The sequence below is a fragment of the Erpetoichthys calabaricus genome, chromosome 8, assembly GCF_900747795.2.
Source record: "Erpetoichthys calabaricus chromosome 8, fErpCal1.3, whole genome shotgun sequence".
Taxonomy (NCBI): Eukaryota; Metazoa; Chordata; class Cladistia; order Polypteriformes; family Polypteridae; genus Erpetoichthys; species Erpetoichthys calabaricus.
The window spans coordinates 28,383,452-28,395,506 of record NC_041401.2 but is presented as its reverse complement, the minus strand read 5'-3'; positions in this window follow the sequence as shown (position 1 = coordinate 28,395,506).

Here is a 12,055-nt window from a genome sequence, read left to right as displayed (position 1 = left end):
ATCATAGCCTTGTGCGTTTCAATAAATCTCTCTCTATATAAAATCAAACGCCTGTCTGTCTGTCCGCTTTTCACAAGAGAACTACTTCACAGATTTAGATCAGTTTTTTTGTTATAATTTGATTGAACATTACAGTTGATTTTGCAGCATCTCTCATTGCGCTACAGTATGTATCATAGTTCACTTGCGGTCCTGATTTATTTGTGTGAATCTGAGAGATACGCAGTGGGACCTTCTCACTCACGCGACAGCCTCAGGGCATGTACCTTATCTCCGCTTAGCTAGCAAACGCGAGAACTAGATCAGGTTTTTTTCTACCATTTGCTTGAACATTCCGGTTGATTGTGTGACTTCTCTCATCGCGCTAAGAACCATAGTTCGCTTGCAGTAGTGATATATTCGTGCTAATCCGAGACAGAGGCTGCGGACCGAGGAGAGGGGGAAACGTGACATCTGGAGTGGGGAGCCAGCAGGGCCCAATTCACTGTCCTGTTTCACTAAAACACAGGCAGAGTCACAGGGGATGGCTAGTTATCAATAAAATCAGTCCTTGTGTACTGAAACAATCAAAAAGTAAAGTGCAATTATAAATGAATAAAGATTAAAAAAAACGTTATTTTGCTCTTTACCCTCCTCAAACTTAGTCAGGTCAATGAGACTTCACTGAACATTTGAACAGGTTACTGACTAGATCACACCACCACTTCACAATTACTGCCTCTTACTCTCGGGACCTTCAGAAGATTTTATTTCGCAGACAATGCCATACCTTCTCTCCCATTATGGGACTATCAGAAGAATATAAGCAAACAAATGAATGCCCTATAGCACATTCTTACCTCCACCTTATTAATAAATCAAAGAACTTCTCCTCAGATGCTGCACCACCTTCATGTTTCAAATGAGAAACGCACCACATAAACAGACACTGATCCCCTCGCTAGCCCTTGCAGCATTTTAAATATCCTGTCCACGCCAGTCCTGGTCAGAGAGCTCTCATATCCTGCCCATATGTTGTATGCTGCAAAGTTTACACCACTGCATTCAATCTCCGAATTACAGTTTCTATATCAATGGGGTATCAAACCTGCACATGCATGCCCTCATGTGGAGTGCAAGGCCCAGTCCTGTTTTCTGAAGCTCACTCAGGTGAAACTCTCTCTCTTCGCACAGCTTCTACTAACTGGCATCTCACCTGTCGCTCTCATTCCACAGGTGACGGAGCACCACCAATGTGTCAGCACCACCCATGAATGCATAAATGATATCAAAGGCCTCTTACGCTCACACATGCTTGTCTGACACCTCTACCTATGGAGTACTCCTGTATAGCAGTCTAGCCATTTATTACAGATCCACCGTTAATGTCTTTTGTTTCTTTCAAAGCTACTGGTAAAATTTTGTCAGGCCTAAGGCTTCAATTAGTCTCAAGCTATCGATGGCCTGAAGCACAGCTGAATTTTAAAATCTGTAAACTCTGGGCTTTTCTAATTCATTCCAAGTATTTTTTTTATAGATAAGAGGCACACAAGGTCAAATAAGGGACATCATGGCTCCCAGTATCCTTTCTCTTAGGCCTTGTGTCCTCTAGTAGGCTAAGGTATTTTCACTATTTTAAAGGAATACTCCACCCAAAAATAATTTCTTTTTTAGTTGTTACCAATGCCATGTAGTTTGCAGTGAGCGCTGAGAAAAAATTTTAATCTCCTCTTTTCACGCAGAAAGGGGATAACAAAGTCTCTGATAGAAAAAAAGTCGTTGGTGACTGACATTATACAGCAGCAAGCAGTATCAAAACATCCACGAAAAAATGGCATGTTACCCACGAGGCATATTCGTCACGTGAAGTCATCCAGTTGTATGCTCACAACATTCTAAACACATGTATTTTTACTAACATATTTTTAAATAAATCACTTATAGAAAATGCTCTCATGAACGAAAATGGAGCATGCTCAAAGGCAAACGAGCATTTGACTTGAAGACCCACATTCTGTTCTAACACTGCATTTCACGTGATTATCGGCAGTGCAAACTTCACTGACAGAAGAGTACAACAAAAGATCTAAAGTTAAAGAAAAGAAGAAAGGAAGAGAATATTCCTTGGATTATCGTGTATTTGAAATGCTTCAACAAGCAGAAGGTCAGTTCACCCGTGTAATTTCACAGACTGCTGCTAAAAAATCTCTTGGTACACCCGTTGTGGATATGAATATAAATATAAGGGAGTGAGGTAAATCTGTAGTTCAAATGATTGTATGTCTAAACACATTCTGTTTTAGAGCTGTTTTTTATTTAAAATATTGTAATAAAAATACATGCATTTGGGATATTCAGATGTGGTTTAATGTGACGCGAGTAATGTGAGACTTTTTTCATGGACATTTTGACATTGTTGTCCAATGGTGGTCACTATAGACTTATATTCTATCAAAAACGTGTTTTTTCTCCGTTCTGCATAAAAACATAAAATATTTTTTTTTCTTCCAACACTACAAACTACATGTTAGAAGGATTATACATCTTGGCTTGCTTGGGAATGCCTGGGAATTCCCCAGGAAGAGCTGGAATCTGTAGCTGGGGACAGAGAAGTCTGGGCTGACCTGCTTGCCTGGCTGCCAACGTGACCTTCAACAGGGAACACGATTTCAGAAAATGAGATGAGATGCGTGAAGTATTCCTTTAATGAGAGATCAACCAAACCTACTGGTGACAGGGTTACTAGCCATTCATTGTCCAGCAGGTGTTTCCAGTGTCTTCCTTGAGTCCTTGATTGTACATATAGACAAATGGAAAGACACTCTGGTGTCCTCCTGGCATTTGAGATGGCATATGAGGTTACCCGCCATCTACCAGTTCTCATTTTTAAGGAGCATATGGTGGAAATGTCAGTCCTAGTTTTACATGTGGGCACTCACATTAGGCCTACCTATGCATCTGCCAAAAGACTGATAGATAGATAGATAGATAGATAGATAGATAGATAGATAGATAGATAGATAGATAGATAGATAGATAGATAGATAGATAGATAGATAGATAGATAGATAGATAGATAAGGCACTTGTGAAGCTCATGGTGTGTACACAGACAGGAATTCCACACAACACACCTTTATTTACACATTGGGGCTCTTCCTTCATTCCCCACAAGAAGACAATGTCCAGACGGCACAGTATAAATCAGCAAAACACTCCTCCTCACAGGCTTTGCCCTTCTTCTTCCTAACTCTGGCCATTGAGTAGTGGAGAATGGCCCCTTTAATAAGGCACCTGGAAGGACTCCAGGTCCCCAACAACCTTCTTCCTAGTGTGGCCTAAGTGCTGCTATACAGGGCCCTGTAAACCTCCGGATGCCCCCTGGTGGTGGCCACAGGGTGCAGCAGGGTTGAGCTTCCATACACCAAACCCGTGGCCCGACTGTAAACCAAGGGGGCTGCCCTCTATCGGTCCTGAAAATACTCTCTCCCCCGGTCCTTCCGTTGTTGGAGTACCCCACACACTATGTGATAGATAGATAGATAGATAGATAGATAGATAGATAGATAGATAGATAGATAGATAGATAGATAGATAGATAGATAGATAGATAGTGTGCTAAAAAAACAGATCAATAAGTTGGCAAATATGCTACAATAGAATAATTCACATGTTTAAAAATTTCATTATGCAGTATTATATTAAATAAGCTTTGAGTAAATATTCTTAAAAGAATGCAAGAGTGCAATAAACAAATTATAAGGCATACATATTAAAAGAAAATAATCAAAATAAATGATTTATATCAAGACACGAGTCCTGAACTATTGTGAACAGATGTATCGCTATGCTTGTAATTAAGATTGTAAAATAACATTGATTATCAAGGAAAGTTGCTTCCAGTTGTAATTATTTCCCTATCTAATACGAAATAGAACTGTATTGACCATTTAAACACACTGGGGTCCTATAACCTAAAAAACATTAAATATAGTTTTATAGATAGATAGATAGATAGATAGATAGATAGATAGATAGATAGATAGATAGATAGATAGATAGATAGATAGATAGATAGATAGATAGATAGACACGCTGCAGGTCACAATGTCCACCTAAGTGGGAGGCAGACCTGAGCCTCCCAATTATCCTAATATCCGGGGCTTCATTGGTATTTATTATATTAAACACCATAAGCCCTGTGACAACCCTGGTTGTATCTGAGCCAATCACTTAATCTTGCATAATGTGCTAAAAGAAGGAGGGAATGACTCGAAAGCTGGCATTTAACAAGTCTATCATTTCACAGCTTTACCTTAAATAATCTCTGTTTCTTTCACAGCATATGGATCTGTTCAAAGTTAAGCCATCTTAAGCGCTTTTTTGACTAAGGGCTGAATTCAATAAATTGCTGTAGGGGTTACTGTATGCCAAAGGTGTTTACCTTGGCTGCACCTGCTCTTGCTCTTCACAGAAGGCTTTCATGCCAGTGGCACCAATGTAGTGTAAATAGCACATTTGTATAAATGAGCTCTGCCAAAGGCTCTGATTTCATTTAAATGAGGCACAATGGCTAAAGTGGATCTGTGTAATGATTATGAGTAACAGGCCCAATATTCTCTAAGCTGCTGGAAAATTAGAACACACTTGGAAATTTGCAGCGTTCATGAAGCAGGTGTTAAACATCTACTGTGATTTCATACACGAAGCTGAAAATATTCCCCATGAGTAGAATAAAAATGTATATGAAGAACTTTTTTAAATCGTACAAAATGCAAATTACTGTGTCAAGTACAATGTAGAACAATGCTGATATTTATATTGTGTCTGCCAGGCACGTCTTTTGTAACAAAAAAAATGAATGGCAGAGGTTTAGAAATCACTAGACAGGAGTCAGCAATGTTAAGCAGGCAGGAGTCAAATGATCGGGTAGAATTTCATAAAGCGAGTTGATTCAAAACTCTGAGTGAAGAACAATCTGTAGGGGTAAATCCCAAATCTTAATTCTTTAATTACTGTCTTTCATTTCAAGAACATTGAGATGGGGATGCATCTACAGCCCCTCTCCCTTAAATAAGATGGTGACTTTTTTGTCAAGGATTGGTGCTGCACAGTAGTAAATCTGCAACCAGCAAACAAAACATTCATTTCCAGAAATCAAAACATGATCAAAAATTCCAGACATGATAAATCATTTGTAGATTCTGATGCACATTTACTCAAGTATAACCAGTGCAAATAAAAAGTTTTCAGTCTTTCAGATACATTTCATATTTTGTTTTGTTACAATGTGATATTTATTTGGCACATTTTTGCCACTTTCCAATATGAAATATTCCATGTGTTAAAGTAAGAATTTTACATATGAACTGCTTTATGAACAACAGAGTTAAAGGAAGTCAGTCTGTCCCAGTGACATCAGTAAAATGGCTGGGACCAACTCTGAGTCGGATACAAGCGTCCACTCAAGCGCACACAACAGGCTAGTTTAGATCTCATCGGCCTAACAGCACGTATGGGAGCATTTAAAGAAAACTTGAGTACATAGAGGACAACCACAAAGACACCATTTGTGAGAGGATTGCATGCCACCGCCTCTTAGAAGGCATGGAATAGCTCAAGTGCTATAAGGCACAAAATAAATGAATTAACCAGGTTAACTAAACTAACAAACAGATAACTGATCATGGTTTAGTTATTTAACTCTCTAGGGTTCACAGGCAGTTTACTGGATTTAAGAGCTGTTATAATTTGGGTTCATTTCAAATTTTTTTCAGGCTTTTTATTTTCCATCACAGGCATGATAATTCCATTTCTGATTATTCCACTTTTATTCCAAGTTATTTAAAGGTGTTTTCACACCTACTTTGTTTGGAGAAGTTTTTCGAAGTTTGGTGTTATTTCCCCCACTCAGGTGCAGACCAAAACAACTGGAGTAAGACGCTTTGCAAAGAGTGGTCTCAGTGGGGTACTAACTGAACCCTGGAGTAGTTCAAATGGCTTTTGAATATGATCTGACACAGGGCCAATCTAACTCCTGGAAATACTGTGCATAATGTGGTCAGCAATTAAGAAAATTCCGTTCATAGCAGAATCTTTCAAAGGTTAACATAAAACATTAAAATCAACATAAAGATAAAAATAAATACACATATAGGTACAAATGTGACACATTTACTGGTCAATCAGTGCAATCCTAGCCCCCTCTGACCCACGCAATTGTACAGCTGTTGAATGAATAAAACAAGCAGAAATTCATTTGTGGTTGAGTGGATCTAAACAAGGAGTCACACTAACTTTGACGTATATACAACAGAATAAAATACATTACAATTTATTTTTATATAGCTCAGAATCACACAAGGTGTGCTGCAATGGGCTGCCTTTTGACAGCCCCCCCCCCACCAGCCTTAACTCTCTAAGAAGACAAGGAAAAACTTCCAAAATACCCTAGAATGGAAAAAAAATGGAAGAAACTTTGGGAAAGGCAATTCAAAGAGAGACCCCTTTCCAGGTAGGTTGGGCGTGCAGTGGGTGTCAACAAAGGGGGGTAAATACAATGCAATACACAGAACAGAACACAAGTAATCCTCAATACAATATAATAGTGCAAAAGAAATATGACAAGTGCAGAGCAGAATTCAACATTAGATATTGTAACATAATAGGATTTGGATTTGTTCAGAGTCCTGGAGACCTCGGCCATCAAGCTGCCTCCCCCTATTGGACATTCCACAGCTTCCTTCTGTGCATTTAGCAAGCGATTCAAGTCAATTTAAGAAGTTAAGACTTTGCTAATTATTTTGACTTAGATTTCTGGTGTGTATTTTTGAGTTTTGGTTATTTGAGGTGGGTGGCTCGGTGGCGCAGTGGTAGCGCTGCTGCCTCGCAGTAAGGAGACCCGGGTTCGCTTCTCGGGTCCTCCCTGCGTGGAGTTTGCATTTTCTCCCCATGTCTGCGTGGGTTTCCTCCAGGTGCTCCGGTTTCCTCCCACAGTCCAAAGATATGCAGGTTAGGTGGATTGGCGATTCCAAATTGGCCCTAGTGTGTGCTTGGTGTGTGGGTGTGTTTGTGTGTGTCCTGTGGTGGGTTGGCACCCTGCCCGGGATTGTTTCCTGCCTTGTGCCCTGTGTTGGCTGGGATTGGCTCCAGCAGACCCCTGTGTTCGGATTCAGCAGGTTGGATAATGGATGGATGGTTATTTGAGGTTCATTATTCTTATGGGTTCTGACTACCGCTTGCCTCGGCAGCATGATTTTTTCTGCTTCATTTTCTGGTTCTTAGTTTATTAGCCCTGTGCTTGCCAATTTTCATCTTAATTGGAATCTATATGGAATGAACTAACCTTTTTCACTTTTTAGTCTGTTGTGTTATATTTACCAAAGTGATTATTGAAGTATATGAGCATATAGAATATGTAGAATAAATATATAACTATATATGATGTAATGGATAGCCACTGCCTTTTTCCCTGGAAAGGACCTGGGGAGCACATATGTACAGGACACTACCTCTCCTGGAGTGCTAGATGTCAGCTCCTCTGAGATGCAGTGGCACCTTGGATTCCTGGAGGGCTCCATGCGAGTTGCAGTTTGGCACAGCCCTATTGGGGATCTGCAGAGCCCTACTTTTGGCTTCCACCAGACCTGGGAGTACTTCCAGATAAGTTTGATGAGCCACCTGAAGTGCTCCCAGGTGCAGCATAAAAGGAGCTGCCTCACCTCACTTGAAGAGCCAGAGTCAAGTGGGAGAGAGACAAAGCTTTCCAGAGGAGAAGTGGAAGCGGAAGGAGGAAGAGAAAAGGAAGAAGGAAAGAAAGTGTTGGTTTACTGTGCTGTGGACTGTTATTGTACTACTGCTTCTCCACTTGGGAATAACACGTGTGTGTTGCAAGTAGTGCCTAGAGTCTGTCTGTGTCAGGGCTGGGTGGCTGGTGCACCCCTGGTGGTCACTATATGTATGTGTATATATATACTAGCTGTTTCCCGCGGCTCTGCCCGCGTAGTAGTAAAAATCAAAAAATAAAAAGGTATCGCTAGCTAAGCAGAGGCAAGTTACGCTCCAAAACACAGAGGTAGACCAACTCCCCACTCCTGACGTCACGCTTCCCCCTCTCCTCGGACCACAGCCTCTGTCTCGGATTAGCACAAATATATCGCTCCTGCAAGAGAACTATGATTCTTAGCGTGATGACAGAAGTTGCAAAATCACCTGGAATGTTAAAGCAAATTCTAGAAAAAAACTCAATCTAAATCTATTAAGTAGTTCTCTCGTTCGCTAGCTAAACGAATGTAAGATAAGCCCAGAGGCTGGCGTGTTGATTAAGGAGGGCCTTGCCCCCCTCCACTCGGTCTGCTGCATCTCTCTCAGATTCATGCAAATAAATTGGTACTGCAAGTGAAATATGATACTTAGCGTGATGAGAAAAGTTGCAAAATGTTCAAGCAAATTATAGAAAAAAAACCCTGTTCTAAATCAGTTAAGTAGTTCCCCTGTGAAAAGCGGACAGACAGACAGACATTGGATTTTATATATATATATTGTGAGACTTGCCCGGACACCATCAGACAGAGACCGCATCTTTATAAAACTGTCATTTATTTTTAGTTCTCCAACACACAACTGTCCCGCACAACACACTGTGCTCCTCACACAAATCACCTTTGTCCCGGGCCTTTCTCTCACTGTCCATGGGCCACCTGTCCTCTCTCTCCAGGAGCTTAGTCCTGCTCCTGCTCCCGACTCCAGCTCCTGATTGGAGGGAGGCAGCCCCTTTTATCCTTACCCGGATGAGCTCCACGTGCTCTGCCTGATGTCACTTCCTGGTGTGGCGGAAGCGTCAGGAGAGCACCTGGAAGACACTCCGGGTGTCCCTGGAAGGATCGTCCTCCAGGAGTGTGGCGGAAGTAAATATGTCCCGGGCTCCATGAGGCTCGGGGCGCCCACTGGCGGTGGATACGGGCCCCAACAGGCTTCAGTCTCCCTGCTTCCCTTCCGTGGCCCTCTTCTGCTCCACGGCGGTTGCCCCCTTGTGGCCCGGAGGACAAATACGCCACCTCTTGGTTCCTCCAGGCGTCCCGGCCGGGTCTGAGCCCCAGCCTCATGCGACACTATATACATATATATATATATATATATACTGTATATATATGTATAGTAAAGGACAACAGGCACAGGCTGGCATTCCACCCAGGATGGTTCATGGTCCATTACCCGGACAAGAGGCCAGTTTGTTGGAAGGACGGGGTAGAATCTTTACACGTCTCCATTTTAAGGAAATTCCGTCTGACCTGGAATTGCCTCCAGCCAGCAGAGTCATGACACCGGAAGTACTCCTGGGTCTACCTTAAATGAAGCCGCTTGTCCTCATCCAAGGTCTGATTTAGGAGGAAATGGATATCAATCGCCAAAAGGAAGGAGAACGAGAGAGAGAAAGGAAGAATTGTTTTGTGAGATTGTTATATCTCATGTGAAGATCTTTGTTGAAATAAATCGTCATTTGAATTCATATTTGTGTTGGGGTTGTTGGCACCCCCTACTGCTAACTATATATATATATATATATATATATATATATATATATATATATACCCACACCCACACACACACACACACTCACACACAGAGTCTTTTTGCTTGTCCTGTTTTATAGCATTACAACCTGGAATTAAAATGGATTTTTAGGGGGTTTAGCACCATTTGATTTACACTTTGAATGGGCAGAATTTTTTTTATTGGTACACAAACAATAAGTCAAAAAAACAGAACTCCTGAGTGTGCATACGTATTCACCCCACCAAAGTCAACTCCTTCAAATTTGGTGGGTTGTGATCATGTACAGCAATTAAGGTCTGGACCTTGACTAGACCATTCCAAGACTTTTAAATGTTCCTGCTTAAACCACTCCAGTGTCACTTGAGCAGTATGTTTAGGGTCATTGTCTTGCTGGAAGGTGAACCCATACACACACACACACAAGCACACACACATAACTATATACTGTATATGTACACAGTATATAAATACACTATGAATATACTATATGTACAGTATATATGGTAATAAATGTGTGTATGGATGTATATATTTATTGTATATGTGCGATCATATGCACATACAGTATGTGTGTGTATTTTGTAGATTCATTTCCACTTCATAGATATTGCCTGAGTGTGCTTTGTGGTTAAGCAAAGAAAACACAACTGTAAATATCACAAACACTCCTACTCTCGCTATCAGCAGGAAGCCTTCTTTTATATTTAATACAGAATACAATGCGTGCAGGGGTTCATCTCTTCTCCTGCACTGACAGACCTTCTCTAAAGAGCATGTGTCCTTCCTAGACTATAAATGAGACTAGCACAGCACAGTGCTTTACCTTTTCAGTGCCATGAATGAGGATCTTTGCATTTGCACAGTTTGTCTTCTACGGTAAGGGGGCTGAAGTGAGAAGGTTGATAAAACTAATGTCTAACGTTAAAGAATTGATTTATACTGTGTCTGCTATGGAGTTTAAATATGTAGGCTTACTTCTTTCTAAATGTTGATCTGTTCCTAGAGTATAGCACATTATAAGGGGATAGGTGAAATATCTCCTAATCAATAGGTTGTATACTAATAGTATAAAAACTAAATGGCTGTACTGAATTTCTGTCATTCTTTTTCTAATAATGGCTCCTTAAGTATTGATAATGAGGGCTTTTACACTGAACTCTGAATTAGCTGATGATCAATACCTACAAAATATAAACCAATGTCAGTGTATTGCATTAGAAATAAATTAAATATGAAAAGGTAACAAATGCAGTCACAATTGGCAGGAATGTCAGAAATAAGTTTCGCCAGATTTACAACTTGTCCACAATTCTTTATTTTCATTAGTTGTAGCATAAAAATAACCTTGTCTCCTGGAATTCACTTTTGGACATTCTATTTTAATCATTTCCTTAATTGTTACCAGAATGATACTTGCCTTTTCAGTTGTTAAAAAAGAATGGTCATGCCAGGCCAAGTGAGTACAGCAGGATATAAGATTTCATTTACAGCATCAAATTGAAGATACCTTCAGGTGGAAGACTTTGCTCTCCCTGACTCAGTCATTAGATATCAGATGGCTCTGTTTGTGTGGTATCCTTATCAGTCCTTCACTTAACTGGCAGCAAGAGGAGGGTGAGGTGTGATGCTCAGTTAATGAAACATGTCCTATAACTGCATGTCCTCTACCTTGGAATAAAAGAGATTGTTCAGTGGAGTATATATAAGCTCAGAAAAACTAACCAGTGTGTATTTGCTTGTGAAAAGATGTGTAATGGGTTACTGGGAACATAACAGTTGACACGCTTTATATGCCGCATTCTAATTCATCTGAATATAGCTTCACTGATGAAGAGAAAGTGTTAATTGTCTGACTTTTACTGATAAACAATTAAATTAAAGGCACCCTATAAAGGAAAGGATTTTAAAAGCATCTTCAAAGACATCACAACTGTCAGAGAAAGAGAGAAGACAACTCTGCCAGATTTGCTATCTAACTGTCCCTCCATTCTTGAGAAACGCATCTGGCTTAAGAAGACAAAGACTGCAATTGTTCAGGTTGTACGGTTGAGGTTTTTCAACTCTATCATAAATGCCTGTTTTTTTGCAAATAAACATAGGTGATGATTGAAATAAAGATGGGGGTGGAATGAAGTGGGCTTATTATTTACTGACATTTAGCAATGATAACAAATGTTAATAATTCATTCAGGTTCTTCCAACAACAATATTTTTTTTGTATAGCCCAAAATCACACAAGGAATGCCTCAATGGGCTTTACAGGTCCTGTTTCTTGACAGCCCCCAAACCTTGACTCTTTAAGAAGACAAGAAAAAACTCCCAAAAAGAAAAACCTTGTAAGGAAGAAAATGGAAAAAATCTTGGGAGACACAATTTAGAGAAAGATCCCCCTTTCCAGGTAGGTTGGGTGTGCAATGGGTGTCAAAACATGGTGTAAATACAACACACAAAATAAAAAAAAAAAAACAGGGTAGTGATTTTTTTTGTGAACAATTTCTTATTATAGGGAATAAGAAAAATGC